This window comes from the organism of the source record quoted next, unplaced genomic scaffold, assembly GCF_019419815.1.
Source record: "Pyrus x bretschneideri cultivar Hongxiangsu unplaced genomic scaffold, Pyrus_bretschneideri_v1 Contig267, whole genome shotgun sequence".
Classification (NCBI taxonomy): domain Eukaryota; kingdom Viridiplantae; phylum Streptophyta; class Magnoliopsida; order Rosales; family Rosaceae; genus Pyrus; species Pyrus x bretschneideri.
Window position 1 is genome coordinate 443,700 of NW_025999576.1, and position 13,754 is coordinate 457,453.

Here is a 13,754-nt window from a genome sequence, read left to right on the forward strand (position 1 = left end):
CTCTTCAGGGGTTCCAACTAGGTTCATATCATTGACATATACTGCCACTATAACAAATCTAGAGTTGGATTTTTTTAATGAATACACAAGGGTAAATGCATTGTTGATGTGAAATATTCTAACATTCAAATTAAAACCCTATGATTGTAGTATATGAAAGTAGGGATCGTTTTAGAACTGGGGATTAGAATGGATGCTAATCTACTCTAAACTGACTTAAAAAAACAAAACTAAACTTAAAAATACTTAACTAAACTTATATGACTCAAAACAAACTAAAAAGACTCAAAACAGCACAGAACAATCAAATAGACTCAAACTAGACTCTAAAGGGTGATTTGGACGAATTCTAACTTAATTTTGACTCAAAACAATTAAAAATATAAATTTGGATAAATTCTAATTAAAAGACACAACCAAGTAAAGGGGGATTGGATTTTGGACGAAGTTAAGGTAAAAACAAGCAGATTGTAAACTTAAACTAAGTTGCACGAAATTGGGTGAAATATGGGTGAATGGCTAGTTAGAGGGTTCATCTTCACAAATAACACATATGCATACAAATCGATTTCCAGTTATTATTCCTTTAAACCATGAATGACAATGCCCCAAGTTAATTGCATCGCACAACCAACCATCAGATTTTCCTTATTTCATTGAATTGAATGAATACGCATTACAACCAAATTATCTTTCTCAAGTTCTTTATATGAAACGCATAATAAAGATACATATCAAAAGTCATTAAGTTCTATGAAAATCATAAGCATTGACAAGACATTCATCACTATGAAACGCATGAGACTTATGCCAAGGATTCACTTAACACAATCATGACTAGTGACTTCCACTACTTGTGAATATAAGTGAATAACTATTACGTGAAACTTCCTTATATTCTAGCATCAAATTCATGCATGCAAACTAAGTAAGCCTCCTTAATCAACATACAAGAATAAGTTATCAATCAAATAGATAAGTAAATCGCATTCATGATTTATGAAACAATAATTGGATGAAATCAATTCATATCACATGTATGTTCATGGCTTTGAATTCACCTCTAACTAAAACGAATTTAGTTCCTCATGTTCGCAAAACAAAGATAATTAAATTTAAACATTGAAAACAAAGAATAGAATACACCTAGAAACACTCTTACAATCTAACGTTTTGAATGGCCAGCACGGCTCCAGGTGTGGTGGATGGTGGTGTGAAATTGTGATAGAGGGTGGTGGTTTATGAGTGTTGCGGTATCATGTATTTATAGGATGAAGGGAAAGCACAAAATTGGGCTGAAAATGAGAGAAATTAGGACTCCAAATCACCAAAGAACAAGGACACTTTCAATCAGATTCCAAGGAGAACAAGGAATGGTCATTGTGGTAGATTCTAGAACTTCTAGAAGGGTTACATGTGGCATAAACATAGGGCACGAAAATAGGGCTTTTAGAACCTGATATTTAGGTGATTTAATATGAAAAGGAGTCCTCTTTGAAGCTGGAATTAAGGTAGGAAAAGATTAGGATAAGATAAGATAAGATAAGATAAGATAAGGTTGGATAAGGTTTGAATAAGATAAGGTAATTTGGATAATATTCCTTCTTTGTAGCTGATTCCTTATCTTCCCAGTCTTCAATTTAATTCTTCCAGATGTTAATCACATTCCTAGCCTCTCTTGATCTTCAAATTCGTCTATCCACCTTGCTCCATGCATGTGCAATCCATTCCAAGCCCAAAACTGCTCTAAAATGCTCCAAATTGCACTTTCTTGCCAACATTGTCAATTGAACCTGAAAACACACGAAAATAGCTTAAAACAATCTAACGAGTAGAAATTAGCTATGTAAATACAAGAAAACAAGCTAACTAAGTCGCATAAATATGCTCCTATCAATTGTTGATATATCCTTCTTTAATCAAATACTCACTAAGACGATTATACCACATTCATCCAGATTATTTCAGCCCATACAATGATCGCCTTAATTTAATTGAGAGCATACCTCGGGGTTTGTTAGTTGTTTTAGGTAACTTAAGTCCTTTTGGGACTTTCATATATATGTCAGCATCTAATTTTCCATATAGATACACGGTGATGACATCCATAAGTCATATGTCAAGTTTTTCTGAAACCACTAAACTTATTAAGTAATGGAACGTAATTGTGTCTAGTACAGGGGAGTATATGTCCTCATAATCAATTCCAGGTCTTTGCAAAAAGCCTTGTGCAACGAGTCGTGCTTTATATCTTGCAATCTCATTTTTCTCATTGCGTTTTCTTGTGAATGCCCATTTGTAACCCACGGGGTTTACACTAGGCAGGGTTTGGACTACTGGTCCAAAAACATTTCGCCTTTCCAAGGAATTTAATTCTACCTGGATTGCATCTTTCCACTTAGACCAATCTTGTCTCTGTTTGCATTCATCAACAGAGCGGGGCTCAAGATCATCACTTAATATGATTTCGGTGGCTACCATGAATGCGAACAAGTCATTGATGATTATTTCATTCTGATCTCACAATTCATTAGTACAAGCATAATTTATGGAGATTTTTTTGCTTTCATGTACCTCTGTTTCTTCAGGTACATGTGTCTCATCAAGGACATTTTCTTTTTCTGAAAGTACATAATCATGAATTGTGGATGTGCCATTCATTTTTTCTTCTTGAATGATTTCATTTGGATTCAGCTGTGCCTTCGACTTTTTCTTTCGAGGGGTTGAATCTTTTGAACCTTGAGGACTACCACACTTCAGGCGTGCATCAGATGAATTTTCGCTACCACTTTATTTTGTCTAACAGGGGCATCAATTCTTGCAGGTGCATTTGCAGCTAGTATATATGATTTTGTCACTTTCATTGCATCATTAAATGCATCTGGCATTTGATTAGCAATACTTTGAAGATGAACGATCATTTTCACTTCATTTTCACATTGAGTGCTACGTGGATCAAAATGAGATAAGGTGGGAACAACCCATGTCAGCTCTTTCCGTTCTTCTGGAACGGTCTTTTCTCCCCCTAACAATGGGAAAACTGTCTTATCAAAGTGACAATCAGCAAAACAAGCTGTAAACATATCACCTGTCAAGGGTTCCAAATATCTAATGATAGATGGTGAATCAAAACCAATGTAAATTCCCAGTCGGCGCTGGGGTCCCATTTTAGTGCGTTGTGGTGGTGTAATAGGTACATAAATAGCACAACCAAAAACTCGCAAATGTGAATTGTTTAGCTGATGCCTAAACACGAGTTGTATTGATGAGTATTGGTGGTTGACTATAGGTCTCAATCGAACCAATGATGCAGCATGTAAGATGGCATGTCCCCATGTAGAAACTGGCAATTTTGTTTTCATAAGCAGAATGCGGGCTATTAACTAAAACCGCTTAATCAATGCTTCTGTTAAACCATTCTGAGTATGAACATGAGGAACGAGGTGTTCAACATCGATGCCCAATGTCATGCAGTAATCATCAAAGGTTTGAGACGTAAATTCACCAGCGTTATCAAGTCGGATTGACTTAATGGGGTAATCTGATAACTGTGCTCGCAACTTAATTATCTGAGCAAGAAGTCTCGCATAAGCTACATTTCGAGTAGACAAGAGACAAACATGTGACCATCGGGTAGATGCATCAACCAAAACCATAAAATATCGAAATAGTCCACAAGATGGTTGAATAGGCCCACAAATATCCCCTTGAATACTTTGCAGAAATGATGGGGATTCAGCATCAACCTTTAATTATGATGGTCTAATTACCAACTTCCCTTGAGAACAAACCTTGCAAGGGTTATCATTTGAGATAGCAATGTGCCTGCTCAATAATAGATGTCCATTAGAGTTGTTAATGATTCTACGCATCATGGTAGATCCTAGGTAACCCAGACAGTCATGCCAAAGCATGTAAACTTTTGAATCAATGAACTTCTGGATCATGACAGTATGTGATTCAACTGTTTTTATGTATGTATAATACAATCCACTCATCAAACCACGCAACGTCTCCAATATACGCTTCTGGGTATCATTGGAGGTAATGCATAGATACTCTACATTTTCTACATTTTTTGTTTCAATGTGGTATCCATTTAAACGTATGTCTTTAAAACTCAACAAATTTCGAGTAGATCGAGTAACGTACAACGCTTTCTGTATGGACAATATTGTTCCATTTGGTAACTTAATCTGGGCTTTCCCTGAGCTTTCAATCACATCTGATTGCCCTGATATTGTTGTTACCCTTACTTCTGTAAACATCAATCTTGAGAAATACTTTCGATCTCGAAGTATTGTATGCGTGGTTGTGCTGTCTGCAAGACAAATATCTTCATTATTTCTCATTTTTTAGAGTGACCATAGTTTTTATCCATGCTCTCTGAGTAAGGGAATCACAGTTAAAGACAAGTTATAACAGGAAATTTAAATGCAACTTTTATTGAATCTGAAATGCTAGTTTTTAAACTACAAGTTCAACATAATAAAAGTACATCAAACATCAATGATTCAATCGGACCGATATACTTCATTTCCCCTTTCTACCATGAAGTTCGAGACCTCTAGGTGGGTTGTGTCCAACTGCCCTGATAAGTCGCACACTGTATATCCATTGGTTTAGCCTGGTCGAGAAAATTAGTCTTAACACCCTTCTCTTTGAGGGGGGCTTGATACAGATCCACCAAATGTTTTGGGGTACGACAAGTATGCACCCAGTGCCCATTGCCACCACATCTATGGCAGGCTCTATTAGAGTTTCTAGGAGCATTGTTTATACGAGCTTTGCCTTTGTGGCGATTTCCATTTTTAAAGCTTGGGCTTGAATTATGCCTCGGAACCTAGTTGTGAAACTGGACACCATGATTCTTGTCTTTCTCGTTCCACCGTCCTCTCTTGTGGTCACGTCCTCGTTTATGATTATTACCACCAGAGGATGTGGCGTTCACTTCGAGGGAAACGACATTCACTTCTAGGAATGGTGCAGATCCAGTAGGTTGGGAATGATGATTTTTCAGCAGGAGCTCATTGTTTTGTTTAGCAACTAGGAGCATATAGATCAGCTGGTTGTATTCAGTGAAGCCTCACGCTCTATATTGCTGGTGGATGAGCACGTCAGAGCCATGAAATGTGTTGAAAGTCTTTTCCAGCATATCTTCCTAAGTAATGGTATCTCCACAGAGCTTCATCTGAGAGGTAATTTTGAACAACGCAAAATTGTACTCAGCCACTGACTTGAAATCCTAGATCCTTAGGTGAGTCCATTCATAGCCAACCCTTGGAAGAATCATCGTTGTTTCATGAGAATATCTGTTTCTCAATGCCTTCCAGAGAGCTAATGGATCCTCAACCATTAAGTACTCGCTCTTTAGTCCCTTATCTAGATGGCAATGAATAAAGATCATGACCTTCGCCCCGATCTTGAGAAGATGAGCTGTTTTCTTCCCTAATAGTATCTCCAAGATTCCTTGCTTCCAGATGGATTTTGGTATCCAATACCCAGGTAAGGTAATTCTTCTTAGTAATGTCTAGGGCAGCATAATCAAGTCTTGCCAAGTTCGTCATTTTCTTTTCTAAAAGAAAATTGAGATGTGTAAGAACTTGCAATAATATGTAATATGGGGGATGTAGTGTTAGAACTTCTGGTTCTTACAAGTTCTTTATTTTGATCTTCATGCCAAAATGATAAGCACTCAAAACTTCTAGCTCGAGACTTACATGATGAATAAGGAGGGCGATTATACTGCACCATTCTCATAACATAGGATGAACGATTATTCCGCACCACTCAAATAGCAGGGAAATTTAAATATGCAAAGCAAGGTGGACGATTATACCGCACCACCTAAAATTGCAATGAAATTAAACAGCAGACAAATTTAAATATAGAGGGTATGATGGGCGATAATACCGCTCCACCAAAAATTTGCAGTAAAATTAGATCTGCAGTCCAAGATAGGCGATGATATCGCACTATCATGGATTGCAGTAAGATTAAATTTGCAGTTCAAGATGGGCAATTGTACCGCACCATCTTGGATTACAGTAAAATTAACATAAATAAACACTGGGTTAGTAATCAAGATCTACATCAAACAAGAAATCAAAGATATATGTTACTGTTAGGTTGAGAACTAAAAGCAGGTATGGTGTAAACAGTTCTTCGCGAGGGTATATCCAGCATTTAAGGCAGATGAAGAAGATGAATAGTAAAATCCTTTGAGGAAACTTTTTTTTTCTTTCGGCGAAGAGAAATGAGTTCTTTCGGTGAAGAGATATGAGGAATAGTTATATTTAGAGAGTCGTGCTGATAACGTGTTATAAATAGGTAAAAGTTAGAGAGATAACCTTTATTAATGACAGGAGCAAAGCAGGTGTAAAATATCACACTAAAATTGTAACATAAGGGAATGACTAATAAAAGTGGAGGAATAGATACTGACATTATTTATCTTTCCTTTCTTTCTCTTCTTTGATGTTAATAGCAGTCGGAGTGCTCTATTTATAGAGCAACTCCATATTATTACATGTTGAAAATTTACAACACCTTTGACGAATGATCTCCTTCATTTCCAAGGCCACATTCATCTGCCAAGGTTTTCAATATTACTGTGGGCATTCATTACCCACTAGCATTTTCAACAAAGATCTGATATATTGAACGTACCATCTATTTATACCATCATTTGTACTATTGATCTAATAGAGATAAGACTCACTAACAAATGTGGATCTCATATCTATTAGAAATATGGTATGAATGATGATATAAATAGATAATAAAAATAGTATCTTTAATTGGAGTTTTATTGGACTTTTGGTATGAGTATATTTGTTATCCAGCTATATTCTGACGTCATGTGTCTATTCTCAAGATGTGACACCGTCAATGTAAAAAATTTAAATAAACACAAAATCTATTAATTTGTTTTGTTTTAGGGGTGTGATATTCACACACCCCTAACTACTTTTCCCACACCCTTCCTATTTTTTAATACTTAATTGGTATCCTACAATTTAATCTTTCATATATACCCTTCCTACTTTTTGACTTTTGAAAGTTGTTTTTTATTTTTGATTTTTTCACTTAAGAAGAACCAACACTCAACGATACCCCCAGACTTCTCCCCTTCCTCTGTGCCTACGTTCCCCTGTCCTCTTTGCTTCCATTCATACCTTCCATGAAAAGCCAATCTATTACCCTTCTTTATTACTTCTTGTGAAAAACTACGATGGATGACCTGATAATAACAAATGAAGAGCTCCAGATAGACATTGAGTTGCAGAACATATTGGATATGGCATGCAAGGAGCATGGCATGGAGGAAATTTCAAAATGCATTCCTCCTCTTAATGTGCAAAAATCGATGTAGAAAGCTGTTTTGCAGCTTAAATTTTGAGTCTGCTGCCAGTATATACCTACAATGTTAGAGTTAAGTTTGATACATACAATGTTTTGGTGTAAGCTTGATATAATGCATACAATGCTTTGGTATAAATTTGATACTTAAATGTCTAGCCCATTGATAAAACCAAAGTATATATTCTACATATATAAATGTGTTGGTTTGTGATATATAGGAAGTCAACCAACGCTTGATGAGCCTGATAAAATGCTCTATTTATTGACAAAATGTTTTGAAAGTCGAGAAGACCTCATCGGTGAAGTTCGTAAGATAGCATTAATGCAAGGGTTTGTAATCGTTATTAGAAGATCTAAGACAAACACATATGTTGCTATTGGTTGTGATAAAGGTGGGGTTTATTGAGCCTCTAAAACTTCACTAGATGAAAGAAAAAGAAACTCAGGATCTCGCCTCATAAATTGTCCATTTGAAGTTAGGGGGCGTAAAAAGAAAAGTGAAGAATTTTGGAAGCTAGAGATAAAATGTTTATTGCATAACCATGAACTTTCGAATGACATGTGTGGACATCCTTCTTGTCGTCAATTTTCATAAGAGGAAATCTTACGAATTAAAGAAATGAGTAAGGCTGGTATACAACCGCACCAAATTCTCTCTTCGCTTCGGCAAGGCAATCCTCATCTTCAAGTAGTTTCTCGAAACATCTATAATCAGGTAAGTAAGATTGTGAAGGAGAGTCTGGCTAGGCGTCTAGTTATTCAAGCATTATTAGAAGAACTTGGTGAAGGTGGTTTCACTTATAATATTGAGTATGATCACGAAGGTCACTTGACTCATTTGATATTTGCTCATCCCTTGTCTATAAAGTTGACCAGGAGCTACTTATATGTTTTTGTGATGGATTGCACATATAAGACCAACAAATATAAGATGCCATTATTGGATATCATAGGAGTTTCAAGTTTCAACACATCCTTTTATTCTTGTTTTGTTTTCATGCAAAATAAGAAAGAAGAGGATTATCTGTCGGCTCTAAAAATGTTTAGTAAAATTTTGGGAGTTAATAATCATCCTATGGTGATTATAACGGATAGGGAGTTGGCATTAATGAATGCTATACGCATTATCTTTCCAAGTACTTCCAATTTTTGTGCGTGTGGCATATTGAGAAAAATATACTTGCAAATTGTAAAGCTCATTTTGAGGAAGAAGTTGATTGGATTGATTTCATTTCTACTTGGACAATTTTAATCCAATCTCCTAATGAAACATCATTCAATGAAGCTTGGAATCGTTTTGAAGTTAAGTACAAGGAGAAGAAATTTGTTTTGAAATATATTCTTAGTGCTTGGCTTCCATATAAAGAAAAGTTTGTAAGTGCATAGTCTGAGAAAGTTACCCACTTTGGTAATCGTGTTACTTTAAGAGCTGAAGGTGCACATGCAACGCAAAAAAAATATTTTCAAGTGTCAACCGGAGGTCTTCGTGAGGTAAAAGAAAAAATATGCCTTGCTATTGAAAATCAATTTCAAGAAATCAAAACTCAACTTTCAAGTGAAAAAGTTAGAGTTTCACACAAGTTTTGACTTCCCTTCTTCAAAGAGGTTGTTACTCATGTATCTAGATTTGCATTGAATGAGTTATATAATCAACATGAAGCATCAAGTTCTTGTGATCTTCCATCTCAATGTAAGGGTCATTTTCTTAAGACAATGGGTCTTCCTTGTGCTCACATGATTAAAGAGATGAATATTGAAGTCTTGCAACTAAATGACATACATCCACAATGGAGGATTGATAGAAGATTGTTTGTCAATGATCGTCATGTAAGCTTGGACAATGAACGAGATCAAATAAGTGGCCTTCTATTGGAGTTTAAAGATAAGTATGAAAAGTTGCCTCTTACTCAAAAAGAGGATACCAAAAGGCAACATTGTGAATTTGTTGATACTTCTCTTCCATTAACTCTTGAGCCTAATGTTAAACCTCACAAGGGTCGTCCAATGGGGTCTAAAAATAGAAAAGAATAAAGCTCTACAAAGCGTGGTCCTTCAAAGTTTGAAATAGTGGAGAAGGCTCAAAAACGTGTTCAACAAGTATGTCATTTTTTTATTTATCTTTTAATATTGTCTACTATGGTCATGATTATTTATATATACGTATAACTTAATGTTCATTGTTTATAGGTGTGAGGAGTATAATGATTTGCCAAAGAAACTTTTTGTTAATAATAGCTTAGATGTGTAAAGAACACATGAAGGTACATATATTTTTGTTGATTTTTCCCCATAAAAATACTAATCAAGTTTGTAATTTTCTTTCCTTTTGTTGAAATGTTTTTATATTCTTGTAGGTTGGAGTGCATGAGTTTCATATCTTTTTGGTAACATTGAAATCTCCTTTTGAACGCAAGATTAAAGGCCAAACATAGTGTAGGCAAGATGTGAAAGCTTGTAATGATATCTAATATATTTTTTGGGGCATGAGGCTACTATTATGGGGATTAAAGTGTATAAGGATTGCTTACTAGTATTTTGTACAATTCATGTAACTTTTGTATATATGCTATATCATTAGGTAGTTGTTTTATTTTTATTTATATATTGCTGAAACTTTATTTATTTATTTTTATAATAGGTGTTTTATACTTGTTTTGGGATCTCTCAGGTTAGGCAGTAGAACTTAAATAGTTACAAATGGGCATATATGGTTGAGTGTTTTTATGCTTGAGTGTTTAAAAAAAAAAAAGTTTAAAATAAAATAACAAAAGTATTCTAAAATTCTAAAGGTCAAAAAGTAGGAAGGGTATATTTGAAAGATTAATTTGTAGGATACCAATTAAGTATTAAAAAATAGAAAAGATGTTGGAAAAGTAGTTAGGGGTGTGTGAATAACATACCCCTTGTTTTAACATCGCCTCTCTCGGAGTGGTGGAACACCTATACACAAAAGGGTCGACCACGTGAGATAGAGACAGTAATTGCGTAGTCGTATATTTCTCATGGTTTTCAAGTATTGAAAGCCAAATATTCGACTTGAACTTCTACCAAACAAATTGACCACTCACTGCCAGAATGTGCACCATCTTTATATGCTAGCGATGCATCATTCATTCATAAAATTATTTATCACATTTATATGCTCTCCAGGTCTCGTTTTATACTGGCAACTCCAATTTTAGCAAAGTGTTGTATGCTTATTCTACATGCATTGTGATCCACCTATCTGCCTCGTACAATGGCCTTCGTTTTATTTTCACGTATTAGAACGCATATTAACCATGCAAATATTACAGTTAGCTCGAATTTTTGTTTTTATGAAAAATAAAATAAGAATTCACTCAATTTTATCCTTCAACAAAGTTGAACTACTAATTGTTGCGCCAATTCATTTTATTAATTAAAAAAAAAGCTCACTTAAGGCACTTCAACACAAAACAGTTTTCATGAGACCCGATAAACATAATAAAGTTATAGAAAGTAAGGTCATCTCTAATTTAGCTTGTTTAGAGTCATTTAATTTAGGATTCGGCCCTTCTTAACCCAAGCCTCCTTGAATCAGTGCTGGCCCTCTAAACCCCAAAACTTGCAAAGGAAAAACAAATGGCAAGTTAAAAAGAAAAAAATGGAAAAGAAAAGAAACGATCATTTCCATTTCGCCATGAAGAATCTGTGGAGCAATTGATGAATCAGTAAGACTCGAACTTGGCCTTCTACGATTTAATTGTGTACAAAAACCAAAGTCTTGATTTGACTTGGACAAAAACATATGAAAATATTGCAATAAAGTCCTAATCGATGATGGATCAAAGTTTAGAAAAAGTAGGACTTCTTTGAGAAATGATATTGGAAGTAGACTTTGTATAAAGGAGAGTAGAAAACAATGATGGAAAATTAGATCAAATCACTATAAGAGAAATCATCAGAATGGAATATTATTCATTTGAAACAAGACACTAAACGAAAAGGAAAATAAAATGATAATGAGAGGAGGGGATGAAGCTTCCTACCCCTCCACTAGTAGCTAGGGTTTTTCCTATTCCCCAAAGAGAATTTCTTTTTGGCGTCTAACAAGAAGTATTCTGCCATTTAATACTACAGTCTAGTGGTATTTCTCTTCACTTGTAAGCTAAAGGTCTTAAATTCGATTCTTGCTAAAGGCGAATTTGAACCACATTATTACTCGTCCATTGTGAGACTTAACTCACTCTCCCACCCCTTAAGCTTTAATGTAGATATTACCGTTTGTTTAAAAAAAAAATTAATAATAATAAAAATAAAAAAAAGAAGAAGAATTCTAAACTACTCTTATTTACACCAAAAAACTGAATGCATATGCAATGACTTAGCTAGCCTAATCCATATATGCTTGAAACTATTATAAAAAATGTCACATCCCGGCCCGGGGCGAATCACTTCCCGGGCCCGCTCCACCACCTAGCACGATATTGTCCGCTTTGGGCCCCAACCACGCCCTCATGGTTTTGTTTCTGGGAACTCACACGAGAACTTCCCGATGGGTCACCCATCCTGGGAATGCTCTCGCGCGCTACTCGCTTAACTTCGGAGTTCCAATGGAACCCGAAGCCAGTGAGCTCCCAAAAGGCCTCGTGCTAGATAGAGATGAGAATATACATATAAGGATCACTCCCCTGGGCGATGTGGGATGTCACAAAAAATGTGGTATATATTCCCATACAAAAAATAATAGTTTTACTATGTCCTAAAGTTCACCATTTAAAGTTTAGAGTTCAGAATTAATCATTGTAGGTACGTTATAAATAAGGTAAACTAATAACACTATGGAAAATTTCTCATCAAAAGTATGAGTATATAGGATAATAAGTTCGACCTAACCAAAGAAATTGAATCCAAATTTCAGCTTCTTCTGTTTTTCTAAAAGCAACCTTTCTAGAGACAATACTAATAAAGTTCAGGTTTGGTGACTTATATTTCTGCACGCCAAACATGCATGTGGTGATGGCTTGTACAAAGCAGCTGGTAGGGCACACGTACGTGCATGAATTCCCATATGACACTTTTATACGTACCCATATGCCCCATGAAAGAACCATTCCTCTAACTATGACCAAAAAAAAATCCATGATTAGTTTGCATCTTTGAAAAGAAAACACAAAGCAATTTGACCTAAATTAGGAGCAAGTTCTCAAGGGATCATGTGTTAGCTAGTTTGGACCCACAATTAGGGTAGTTCCCTCAATTTAACTACTACTCCAGGTCATTGGAAAGAGACCCATCACCCCCTAAAATTTGTACAATTAAACTAATATAGAAGTTTCTTGTCCTACCCAAGGGGAGGCCTCTATAAGTCACCCACATTTTGGTTATATATCACACATACATGTTAGGAATATAGGCTTCTCTATGTATCCTTTGTTTTATAACCTAATTCATAGATTAAAGTTTGGAAAATTGAATAATTTGGCACACGTGGAGAGAATGTGATGCCTTAATTAGATTCTTTGTGGATGAAATGATTAGTCTCCAACATCTAATTATATGGGAAGGGGGGGGGGGGCATGATGGGCATGATTGACACTAATAATATAAAGAATAGTGTTTTTTTATTAAAAGAAATCAACAGAAAGATCTTCAACTAAACATGTCATAAGAATGATGCAAAGCCAATAATGATAGATTAATCAACAATTAAGACATGGTGCTCCCGCGCGCTTATGCAGTGTCGTAATATAAAATTTGAGAGTGAAAGAGAGAGAGGGTGGGTGTGGGGGAGGGAAGAGAGAGATGAATTCCATAGTATGAATGCTTATTAATGTGGCTAAATGCATAGGTAGTGAATTGTTCTCGTAGTTAAGATTTTTTTTTTTTTTTTCAATCCACTACAATTTGAATTTGAACTCTTCCTCTTCTTTTAGTTTAATTTAAAGTAAAAATATCGCTTGTGATCCAACAAAATAAATTCCACAATGATTATTTAAATGTTACATCGAAAGTATGGTCAAACGAGATGCTAGGTGAACTATGGACGTATGAACAACCTAAAAGTCCCAAAAACCCTGGATTTGAAGCATACAATTCAAACTCTGGTTAGTTCAAATCTAAGGTTTTTTAGGAGATTACTAGAACTTCTTAGAATATAAATTTCTTAATATTGATACTTTTCTTTATCTATGTGCTTAATTAGAAGATGTGCTGCTTAATTAATTACAATCACGATTCAAAATTCTCCGGCTTGCCACTAATATTTTACCTACTTTAAAGAAAACAAACAAACAAAAGTGCTTAATTAAGTGACATACGTTATAACCACCGGAAAAGAAAAAAAATTAACATACTAATTGGGCTCGTGCATATGCAACATAAGAAATAGTAATAAGACTTTCTCAAAAATAGAATACTCCATAAAC